Source organism: Lontra canadensis, unplaced genomic scaffold (genome assembly GCF_010015895.1).
Source record: "Lontra canadensis isolate GAN:19392208 unplaced genomic scaffold, GSC_riverotter_1.0 scaffold27, whole genome shotgun sequence".
NCBI classification, from domain to species: Eukaryota; Metazoa; Chordata; class Mammalia; order Carnivora; family Mustelidae; genus Lontra; species Lontra canadensis.
In genome coordinates this window covers 21,426,754-21,438,587 of record NW_022631021.1, presented here as the reverse complement: position 1 = coordinate 21,438,587, position 11,834 = coordinate 21,426,754, and the positions used below count along the sequence as shown (strand labels likewise).

Below are 11,834 nucleotides of genomic sequence, written 5' to 3'. Positions count from 1 at the left end.
ATCAGGGGTCTTGAGTAAACCAGACACCAGTAAAGCAATCACTTCCTGGAAAGTTCTTGATATGTCTAGGACAGAAGAAGTCTAGCTGCCTCCATCACAATTTTTCTGAAGTTAAGTATTACTAAAGATATTGGTTACCAGCAAATTCATGGCCATTGTCTCATCTTTTTTTTTTTTAATAGCTTTGAGATATACTTCAGATATCATGCAGTTGTCCATTTGTGTGAGCAATTCAGGGTTTTTGTTTATTCAGAGTTGTGCTACCATTAGCACAATCTAAATTTAGAATATTTTTCTTCTCACCTAAAGAAAACATTTCACTCATTAGCATTCCCCATTCTCTTCCTCACTCTCCTTCCGAAGTTCTAAGTAGTGACTAATCTATTTCCTGCTTCTATATATTTGCTTGTTATATAAATGCATATAACTATATAAAAGTATACACATTAAATATATGATATTTTGTGTCTGGCTCCTTTCACTTCAGTGTTTTCAAGGTTCATTCACGTGAGTATTTCATTTTTTGTATTGTTCCCCCCTCCCAAAATTCATTGTATAGGTATTCCATATTTTCTTTACTCACTCATCAGTTGATGGATATTTGAATGGTTTGTAATTTTTTAATATTATAAATAATTCTGCTATGATAAGTTCATATCTTTTTATAATTACAATGATTTCCAGATGAAACAACACTTTTATCCTTGTAAAATATACCTCTCTATCTCTAGAAACATTTTTTGTTTTGGAATAGTTTTGTCTCATAGTACTATTGGCTCTCCATCTCTTATGATTACTATTTGCATAGTTTATCTTTTTCCATGCTTTTACTCTCAGCCTATTTGTAAGTTTAAATCTAAGTGTGTCTCAGGGCACCTGGGTAACTCAGTATTTAAACATCTGCCTTTGGCTCAGGTCATGATCCCAGGGTCCTGGGATTGAGCCCCTCATCTTGCTCCCTGCTCTGCGGGCCTGCTCAGTGGGAAGCCTGCTTCTTCCTCTCCCACTCCCCCTATTTGTATTCCCTCTCTCACTGTCTCTCTCTCTCTCTCTCTCTCTCTCTGTTAAACAAATAAATTAAATATTTAAAAAATAAATTAAATAAATAGATCTAAATGTGTCTCTTATAGACAGCATATATTGGATCCTGATTTTTTGATTGGCCTAACACTCTCTTAATTGTATTGTTTAATCCATTTATAGTTAGTGTTATTATTTTTTTTTATAATTTTATTTTTTATAAACATATATATATATATATTTTTCCCCCCCAGGGGTACAGGTCTGTGAAACTCCACGTTTACAAACTTCACAGCACTCACCATAGCACATACCCTACCCAATGTCCATAACCCCCCCTCTCCCAACCCCCCTCTGCCCAGCAACCCTCAGTTTGTTTTGTGAGATTAAGAGTCACTTATGGTTTGTCTCCCTCCCAATCCCAACTTGTTTCATTTACTCTTCTCCTACCCCATTAACCCCCCATGTTGCATCTCCTCTCCCTCATATCAGGGAGATCATATGATAGTTGTCTTTCTCTGATTGACTTATTTCGCTAAGCATGATACCCTCTAGTTCCATCCACGTTGTCGCAAATGGCAAGATTTCATTTCTTTTGATGGCTGCATAGTATTCCATTGTATATATATACCACATCTTCTTTATCCATTCGTCTGTTGATGGACATCTAGGTTATTTCCATAGTTTGGCTATTGTAGACATTGCTGCTATAAACATTCGGGTGCACGTGCCCCTTCGGATCACTACGTTTGTATCTTTAGGGTAAATACCCAGCAGTGCAATTGCTGGGTCATAGGGTAGTTCTATTTTCAACATTTTGAGGAACCTCCATGCTGTTTTCCAGAGTGGTTGCACCAGCTTGCATTCCCACCAACAGTGTAGGAGGGTTCCCCTTTCTCCGCATCCTCGCCAGCATCTGTCATTTCCGGACTTGTTAATTTTAGCCATTCTGACTGGTGTGAGGTGGTATCTCATTGTGGTTTTGATTTGTATTTCCCTGATGCCGAGTGATATGGAGCACTTTTTCATGTGTCTGTTGGCCATCTGGATGTCTTCTTTGCAGAAATGTCTGTTCATGTCTTCTGCCCATTTCTTGATTGGATTATTTGTTCTTTGGGTGTTGAGTTTGCTAAGTTCTTTATAGATTTTGGACACTAGCCCTTTATCTGATATGTCGTTTGCAAATATCTTCTCCCATTCTGTCAGTTGTCTTTTGGTTTTGTTAACTGTTTCCTTTGCTGTGCAAAAGCTTTTGATCTTGATAAAATCCCAATAGTTCATTTTTGCCCTCGCTTCCCTTGCCTTTGGCGATGTTCCTAGGAAGATGTTGCTGCGGCTGAGGTCAAAGAGGTTGCTGCCTGTGTTCTCCTCAAGGATGTTGATGGATTCCTTTCTCACATTGAGGTCCTTCATCCATTTTGTGTCTATTTTCATGTGTGGTGTAAGGAAATGATCCAATTTCATTTTTCTGCATGTGGCTATCCAATTTTCCCAACACCATTTATTGAAGAGGCTGTCTTTTTTCCATTGGACATTCTTTCCTGCTTTGTCGAAGATTAGTTGACCATAGAGTTGAGGGTCTATTTCTGGGCTCTCTATTCTGTTCCATTGATCTATGTGTCAGTTTTTGTGCCAGTACCATGCTGTCTTGATGATGACAGCTTTGTAATAGAGTTTGAAGTCCGGAATTGTGATGCCACCAACTCTGGCTTTCTTTTTCAATATTCCTTTGGCTATTCGCGGTCTTTTCTGGTTCCATATAAATTTTAGGATTATTTGTTCCATTTCTTTGAAAAAAATGGATGGTACTTTGATAGGAATTGCATTAAATGTGTAGATTGCTTTAGGTAGCATAGATATTTCCCCAATATTTATTCTTCCAATCCAGGAGCATGGAACATTTTTCCATTTCTTTGTGTCTTCCTCAATTTCTTTCATGAGTACTTTATAGTTTTCTGTGTATAGATTCTTAGTCTCTTTGGTTAGGTTTATTCCTAGGTATCTTATAGTTTTGGGTGCAATTGTAAATGGGATGGACTCCTTAATTTCTCTTTCTTCTGTCTTGTTGGTGTAGAGAAATGCGACTGATTTCTGTGCATTGATTTTATATCCTGACACATTACTGAATTCCTGTACAAGTTCTAGCAGTTTTGGAGTGGAATCTTTTGGGTTTTCCACATATAGTATCATATCATCTGCGAAGAGTGATAGTTTGACTTCTTCTTTGTCAATTTGGATGCCTTTAATTTCTTTTTGTTGTCTGATTGCTGAGGCTAGGACTTCTAGTACTATGTTGAATAGCAGTGGTGATAATGGACATCCCTGCCGTGTTCCTGACCTTAGCGGAAAAGCTTTCAGTTTTTCTCCATTGAGAATGATATTTGCGGTGGGTTTTTCATAGATGGCTTTGATAATATTGAGGTATGTGCCCTCTATCCCTACACTTTGAAGAGTTTTGATCAGGAAGGGATGCTGTACTTTGTCAAATGCTTTTTCAGCATCTATGGAGAGTATCATATGGTTCCTGTTTTTTCTTTTATTAATGTGTTGTATCACATTGATTGATTTGCGGATGTTGAACCAACCTTGCAGCCCTGGAATAAATCCCACTTGGTCGTGGTGAATAATCCTTTTAATGTACTGTTGAATCCTATTGGCTAGTATTTTGGTGAGAATTTTTGCATCTCTGTTCATCAAGGATATTGGTCTGTAGTTCTCTTTTTTGATGGGATCCTTGTCTGGTTTGGGGATCAAGGTGATGCTGGCCTCATAAAATGAGTTTGGAAGTTTTCCTTCCATTTCTATTTTTTGGAACAGTCTCAGGAGAATAGGAATTAGTTCTTCTTTAAATGTTTGGTAGAATTCCCCCGGGAAGCCATCTGGCCCTGGGCTTTTGTTTGGAGATTTTTGATGACTGTTTCAATCTCCTTACTGGTTATGGGTCTGTTCAGGCTTTCTATTTCTTCCTGGTTCAGTTGTGGTAGTTTATATGTCTCTAGGAATGCATCCATTTCTTCCAGATTGTCAAATTTGTTGGCATAGAGTTGCTCATAATATGTTCTTATAATTGTCTGTATTTCTTTGGTGTTAGTTGTGATCTCTCCTCTTTCATTCATGATTTTATTGATTTGGGTCCTTTCTCTTTTCTTTTTGATAAGTCTGGCCAGGGGCTTATCAATCTTATTAATTCTTTCAAAGAACCAGCTCCTAGTTTCGTTGATTTGTTCTATTGTTTTTTTGGTTTCTATTTCATTGATTTCTGCTCTGATCTTTATGATTTCTCTTCTTCTGCTGGGTTTAGGGTTTCTTTCTTGTTCTTTCTCCAGCTCCTTTAGGTGTAGGGTTAGGTTGTGTACCTGAGACCTTTCTTGTTTCTTGAGAAAGGCTTGTACCGCTATATATTTTCCTCTCAGGACGGCCTTTGTTGTGTCCCAGAGATTTTGAACTGTTATATTTTCATTATCATTTGTTTCTATGAATTTTTTCAATTCTTCTTTAATTTCCTGGTTGACCCATTCATTCTTTAGAAGGATGCTGTTTAGTCGCCATATATTTGGGTTCTTTCCAAATTTCCTCTTGTGATTGAGTTCTAGCTTCAGAGCATTGTGGTCTGAAAATATGCAGGGAATGATCTCAATTTTTTGATAACAGTTAAGACCTGATTTAGAACCAAGGATGTGATCTATTCTGGAGAATGTTCCATGTGCACTAGAGAAGAATGTGTATTCTGTTGCTTTGGGATGAAATGTTCTGAATATATCTGTGATGTCCATCTGGTCCAGTGTGTCATTTAAGGCCTTTATTTCCTTGTTGATCTTTTGCTTGGATGATCTGTCCATTTCAGTGAGGGGAGTGTTAAAGTCCCCTACTATTATTGTATGATTGTCGATGTGTTTCTTTGATTTTGTTATTAATTGGTTTATATAGTTGGCCGCTCCCACGTTAGGGGCATAGATATTTACAATTGTTAGATCTTCTTGTTGGACAGATCCTTTGAGTATGATATAGTGTCCATCTTCATCTCTTATTATAGTCTTTGGTGTAAAATCTAAGTGATCTGATATAAGGATTGCCACTCCTGCTTTCTTCTGATGTCCATTAGCATGGTAAATTCTTTTCCACCCCCTCACTTTAAATCTGAAAGTGTCTTCGGGTTTCAAATGAGTTTCTTGTAGGCAACATATAGATGGGTTTTGTTTTTTTATCCATTCTGATACCCTGTGTCTTTTGATTGGGGCATTTAGCCCATTAACATTCAGGGTAACTATTGAGAGATATGAATTTAGTGCCATTGTATTGCCTGTAAGGTGACTGCTATTGTATATTGTTTCTGTTCCTTTCTGATCTACTACTTTTAGGGTCTCTCTTTGCTTAGAGGACCCCTTTCAATATTTCCTGTAGAGCTGGCTTGGTGTTTGCAAATTCTTTCAGTTTTTGTTTGTCCTGGAAGCTTTTAATCTCTCCTTCTATTTTCAATGATAGTCTAGCTGGATATAGTATTCTTGGCTGCATGTTTTTCTCGTTTAGTACTCTGAATATATCATGCCAGCTCTTTCTGGCCTGCCAGGTCTCTGTGGATAAGTCTGCTGCCAATCTAATATTTTTACCATTGTATGTTACAGACTTCTTCTCCCGGGCTGCTTTCAGGATTGTCTCTTTGTCACTAAGACTTGTAAATTTGACTATTAGGTGACGGGGTGTGGACCTCTTCTTATTGATTTTGAGGGGGGTTCTCTGAACCTCCTGGATTTTGATGCTTGTTCCCTTTGCCATATTGGGGAAATTCTCTCCAATAATTCTCTCCAATATACCTTCTGCTCCCCTCTCTCTTTCTTCTTCTTCTGGAATCCCAATTATTCTAATGTTTCGTCTTATGGTGTCACTTATCTCTCGAATTCTGCCCTCGTGGTCCAGTAGCTGTTTGTCCCTCTTTTGCTCAGCTTCTTTATTCTCTGTCATTTGGTCTTCTATATCGCTAATTCTTTCTTCTGCCTCATTTATCCTAGCAGTGAGAGCCTCCATTTTTGATTGCACCTCATTAATAGCTTTTTTTTATTTCAACTTGATTAGATTTTAGTTCTTTCATTTCTCCAGAAAGGGCTTTTATATCTCCCGAGAGGGTTTCTCTAATATCTTCCATGCCTTTTTCGAGCCCGGCTAGAACCTTGAGAATCGTCATTCTGAACTCTAGATCTGACATATTACCAATGTCTGTATTGATTAGGTCCCTAGCCTTTGGTACTGCCTCTTGTTCTTTTTTTTGTGGTGAATTTTTCCGCCTTGTCATTTTGTCCAGGTAAGAGTATATGAAGGAACAAGTAAAATACTAAAAGGGTGGCAACAACCCCAGGAAAATATGCTTTAGCCAAATCAGAAGAGATCCCAAATCATGAGGGGGGGGAGGGGATAAAAAGAGGTTCAGAAAGAAAAAAAAAAAGAAAAAAGAAAAAAGAAAAAAGAAACAAATAAAAAAAGAAAACCAATAATGAAAAAATATAAAAAGGAAAAAATATATATATATTAGATAAACTAGTTAAAAAACGTTAAAAAAGAAAAGGGTAAAAGTTTAAAAAAATTTAGCAGAAGAAGAGAAAAAAATTGAAAAAGAAAAAAAAATTAAATTAACTGCAAGCCTCAAGAATCATGGGGAGAAAGCCATGAGTTCCGTGCTTTGCTTTCTCCTCCTCTGGAATTCCGCTGCTCTCCTTTGTATTGAAAATGCACTCCTCGTAAGTGAACTTGGTCCTGGCTGGGTTTCTTGTTGATCTTCTGGGGGAGGGGCCTGTTGTAGTGATTCTCAAGTGTCTTTGCCCCAGGCGGAGTTGCACCGCCCTTACCAGGGGCCGGGCTGAGTAATCTGCTCGGGTTTGCTTTCGGGAGCTTTTGTTCCCTGAGCGCTTTCCATAGAGTCCGGAGGACGGGAATGAAGATGGCGGCCTCCCAGTCTCCGGCCCGGAGGAGCCGAGAGCTCGGGGTCCCACTCCTCAGTGCACCCTCAGGGAACAGCGTCCAATTACTCCCGTCTGCCTGGCCTCCGGCCGCGCTCCGAGCTCACCGAGCCTGCGACCGGTTCAAGGTAAGCCCGAGCTGTGAGCTCACTCCTCGGCTCCATCTCTGTAGCCGGCTTCCCCGTTCTAATACCTGCGAGCTCTGCGACACTCAGACACCCCGATCCTTCTGTGACCCTGCAGGACCTGAGGCCACACTGGCCCCGCGTGGGCTTCACCCCAGTTAAGCCTCTGGAGCGATGTCCCTCAGCGGAACAGACTTTTAAAAGTCCTGCTTTTGTGCTCCGTGGCTCCGCCGCTTCCCGGGAGCCGGTCCCTCCCCCCGGGGTCTATCTTCCCGTCCCTTTGGATTCACTTCTCCGCCAGTCCTACCTTTCAGCAAGTGGTTGATTTTCTGTTTCTAGAATTGCTGTTCTTCTTCTCTTCGATCTCCCGTTGGATTTGTAGGTGTTTGCAATCTTTAGATAAGCTATCTAGCTGATCTCCCGCAACCTGAAGTAGTTTCAGCTGCTACTTCTCCGCCATCTTGACCTCAATCGTTAGTGTTATTATTTATATAGTTGGATATACCACTTCCATTTTGCTTTTATTCCCATGTGTCTGATGTCTAAAAAGACATCAAAATGTTTCTGTGACTTTATTTCACTGCTTTTTTTTGCATTAAGTGAATATTTGGTAGTATAAAATTTTAGTTCCTTTAAATTTTAATTTTAAACTTAGTTACTTTAATGATTATTAACTATATTTACTTTTTGAGTTATTTCTTGGTGGTTAACTCTCAGGCTTAAAATGTTCACCTACTGAGGTGCCTGGTGGCTCAGATGGTGAGGTGTCTGACTCTTGATTTCAGCTCAGGTCATGATCTCAGGGATCTGTCCCTTGAGATCCTGGGATCTGCACCCCTTGGGCTCCTTGCTCAGAGGAAGTCTGCTGGAGATTCTCTCTCTACCTCTCCCACTACAACTACCCCCTGCTTGTGAACTCGCTCTTACTCTCTCTCTAAAATAAATAAATAAATATTTTTTTAAAATGTTCATCTACTTACCACACTATATTTAACTAATATCAGAAAGATTTAGAAATTATACTCCTTGTTTCTCTTCCTTTTTTTGTGCTTTTATTGTATACATATTGCATCTACATCTATGAATAATTCAAAAGCAAACTTTTATTATTACTTTACATAATCATATCTTTTAAAAAAGCAAAAAATAAGAAAGCAGAGCAATAATATATTTATAGAATTTATTACATTTATTTTCTTAACTACTCTTTCTAGTTCTCTTCCTTATGGACACTTTCTGGTGTCAATCTCTTACTAAAATAGAGTTTTACAACTGTTGACACCTGCCTCTTTTGTCATGCTATTTTCAAAAATAATACATTTCTATATTTTATAAACCCCACAATTCGTTAAATTGTTTTCTAAGTCAATGAAAAGAAAAAGTAATAAAATTAACTTGTCTTTTACAGTTACTGCATACTTATTTTTCCAGAGCTCCTCATTTTTTCACATGTATTTATTCAAAGTACTATTTGGTCACTTGCTTTCAGCCCAAAAAATTTCAATATTTTCTTGTAAGATAGGTCTACTAAAAACAAATTCTCCCAGTTTTTGTGTATTTGAGAATGTATTTATTTTATGGGAAATGTCACCTTCCTTTTTGAAAGACTGTTGAAAGATTATTGATAGTTCCCTACTCCCCACCTTCAGGATCTAGTATATGTCTTACCACTGCCTTTGGCCACCATTGTTCCTGACAGAAAATCAGCTGTCCAATTATTGAGAGTCCCCTTATATATATGATAAGTCACTTTTTCTCTTTTCAAGATTTTCTCTTTCTCTTTGTCTTTCAACATATTGACTATGCTGGGTTTGGGTGTGTATCTCTGTGTTTTTCCAGAATTGGACTTTTTTTTTTTTTTTAACAGAAGTTCACTGAGTTTTGGATATGTGGATTAATGTTTCTTTTAATCAAATTTTGCAAGTCTTCAGCTATAATTTTTTAATTTTTTTTCTCCTCCTTTCCCTTTCTTCTCTCCTGGTATTCTCAGTACACACTTGTTGGTGTATTTATGGCGCATTACATTTCTCGAAGGTCCTGAACCTATTTCTTAATTATTTCCTCTCTATGTTCTTTACATTGTATGATCCTTATTGATCTATATTCAAGTTGACTGACCTTTGCTCAAATCTACTTTTGCACCAATGAAGTGAATTTTTCATTCAGTTATCAGACTTTTCAGCTCCAGAATTTCCACTTTTTAAAAGTTTTTTCTCTTTATTGATATTTTCTTAGATAAAATATTGTCATCAAGTTCCTATAATCCTTTATAAATTGAGCATATTTATAATCTGCTTTGAAGTCTTGGTCTGGTAAGTCCAATATTTGGTTCTCTAAAAGGTGATTTATATTGCCTGATTTTTTTCCTTTGAATGGGTCACACTTCCCTGTTTCTCTGATATCTCATTTTTTATGTTGTAGAAATTGGACATTTTATATAATACATTGTAGCTGCCATTTGTAGATACTGTTCTTCTCCCTCTGGGGCTTGTTTTTGCTTTCTCTGATCCAAAAATGTCTCTCTTTTACTGTCTCTTTCCCTGGGAAACTCTGATATGCTTATTCTAGTCTCACTGATCACTCCTTGATTGCTTCTTTGATGGTCCCTTGTTTCCTTCTATTGCATTAAAGCTTTCCTATATGTTTTTCTTTATCTTTCCTTGGAACCTCCGACTTTTGTATACCTACTCTCTGTTGGTGTTTTCATTTACTCCTGTGGTTCCAGGTTTGAAGTGTCAGTTAATCCTTGACTTATTTCTCTTTTAAGCTTCCACACCATCAGCTAACAAGTCCCTTTGAGTCTACCTCTCCAACATCTGTAATTCTTCATCATTTTCTCTCATGTTACACCTATAAATAATACCCTAAATTTTCTCCTACTTTTAGTCTCCATCACTAGTTGACAAAATATTGACAGAATATTCTTCCTTAAGTACAATTGGATTATGACCCTCCCTGCAGCCCCTGCCCCAAAACCTATGGAAAGAGAGAGACAGGGAGAGAGAAACGGAAAAGAAAGAGGGATGAAGGAAAGGATAAGTTCAGACTCTGGATTTCAATCTACCTTTACCTTCTAATTCAAAACAGATTTTCTCTATCAGCATTCCATTATGTATCAAAGGACATGTTCCACCCATATATACATTGTCACCTCCATCTAGATACTTGCTCCTTATCTCTTGTCTAATGAAATTTTCTCTATCATTCAAGAGAATTCTTAGATGGATGGAGCTGCTCCTCTTTCTATTAACTGGAATCGATTTCTCTCTCTCAACCCTCATAACACTTGTTTGCATCATTTGCACATCACAGTTAAATAATATATTATAAAGTTGTTGGTATACACATTTCAGTTCTTCTGCTCCTTGAGTGTTGTTATTATTTATATCATGATGCCTAACCAAGCACATGTAACATTCATATTTATATAAAATTTGAATTTATTTGAATTATTGAATTATTTGAATTTGAATTTATTCAAGAGGATCTCAGATAATGATGATTTTTATACTGCCACTGAGAATATCCATTTTATTAATTTTATTTTTTAATATGTAAGCACTGTTTGTTTTTTTAAGTGAAGTTAGTTGGTACATCTGATTACTTTTAACCCTTTCACGGTAGCCAGGTTGGAAAGTTCTACATTTAATCTAATAATGTTACCACAATTCTAATATTTATGAATAATCTGAAATCATCCAGCAGACTCTCTGGCCAGCCCTCCATAGGACACGCAAGGGGAAAGTAGAGTTGGGAGGTGAGAGCCAGTCACGCCCTGCTCTTGCAGGGGGTGAATTCAGAGGAAAGAGATGCTGCCCAGTGAGAGCCTAGAGGTGAGGCAAGTGGCCTGACCCTGGGGTAGCATTGGGTGGGAGGATCAATCACTCCAACATACCCTAGGTCTGCCAGAATTGATCAAGAAAGCAGTCCCAAGTGAAGGTCTCCTCCAGTGGGGAGAACACCCTAGCCATTCAGCCTAGCTCTTGGGGGCACGAATAGTGGAGCTGTAAGCCTTTTCAGGGATAGTCACATAGGCACATCCAGTGGAAAGAAAGAAATAAGGGACACAAATAAAGACTCACATTTACTGCTACTGAGCACCTTCTAGGTTAAACCCTCAAAGCACTCCTGTGACCAAAGCCACATAATGTCAATAGTTCATTCATCCATCCATGCCAGATGGATGGTGGGAAAGGTGATTAGAACAGCAATGCAAAAAAACAGCTAAAGTGAGAGTGACCCGGCTCGTTTTTGATCCCTATTTATTAAAGTACTTTAATAATCGGTGATCTTCAGCAGTGCACAGTTGGGGATATTGTGCTTCTCAAAGTTCTACATGTTCCACGAACAAAGCTCATGAAACATGTACTGGCTGAGATCATTTTCAAAGTTGGACGAGTCATAGATCCAGTAACCGGACAACCCTATCTACCTGTTGGCTTTGAAATACCTACCTAACCAAAAATCTGGAAGAACTCAGTATCTCTTCAGCGCAGTGAAGGAGGATTGGATGAAGGAGCTAAAGGGAACGATTTACAAGTTTGCTTTATGAAAAAATAAATTTTTCTAAACTTCATTACAAACTGTCCAATTAATCTTCTGGTATTTATGGAGTAGCTAAAAGTAAATGAAGCAAATGCCTTGTTAAAATTCTTCATAAAAGTTTAAGGTCATGTTTTAAATTTCCTTTTCATTGATCATACTTTCTTCTTACAGTAAGTATGTCTAGCAATCCCCTGCA

General features: G+C 38.0%; 1 pseudogene; it reads left to right on the top strand.

The window, feature by feature from the left end:
- The first annotated feature begins 11,231 nt into the window (after positions 1 to 11,231).
- LOC116871740 lies at positions 11,232 to 11,592 on the top strand (annotated as a pseudogene).
- The last annotated feature ends 242 nt before the right edge of the window (positions 11,593 to 11,834 follow it).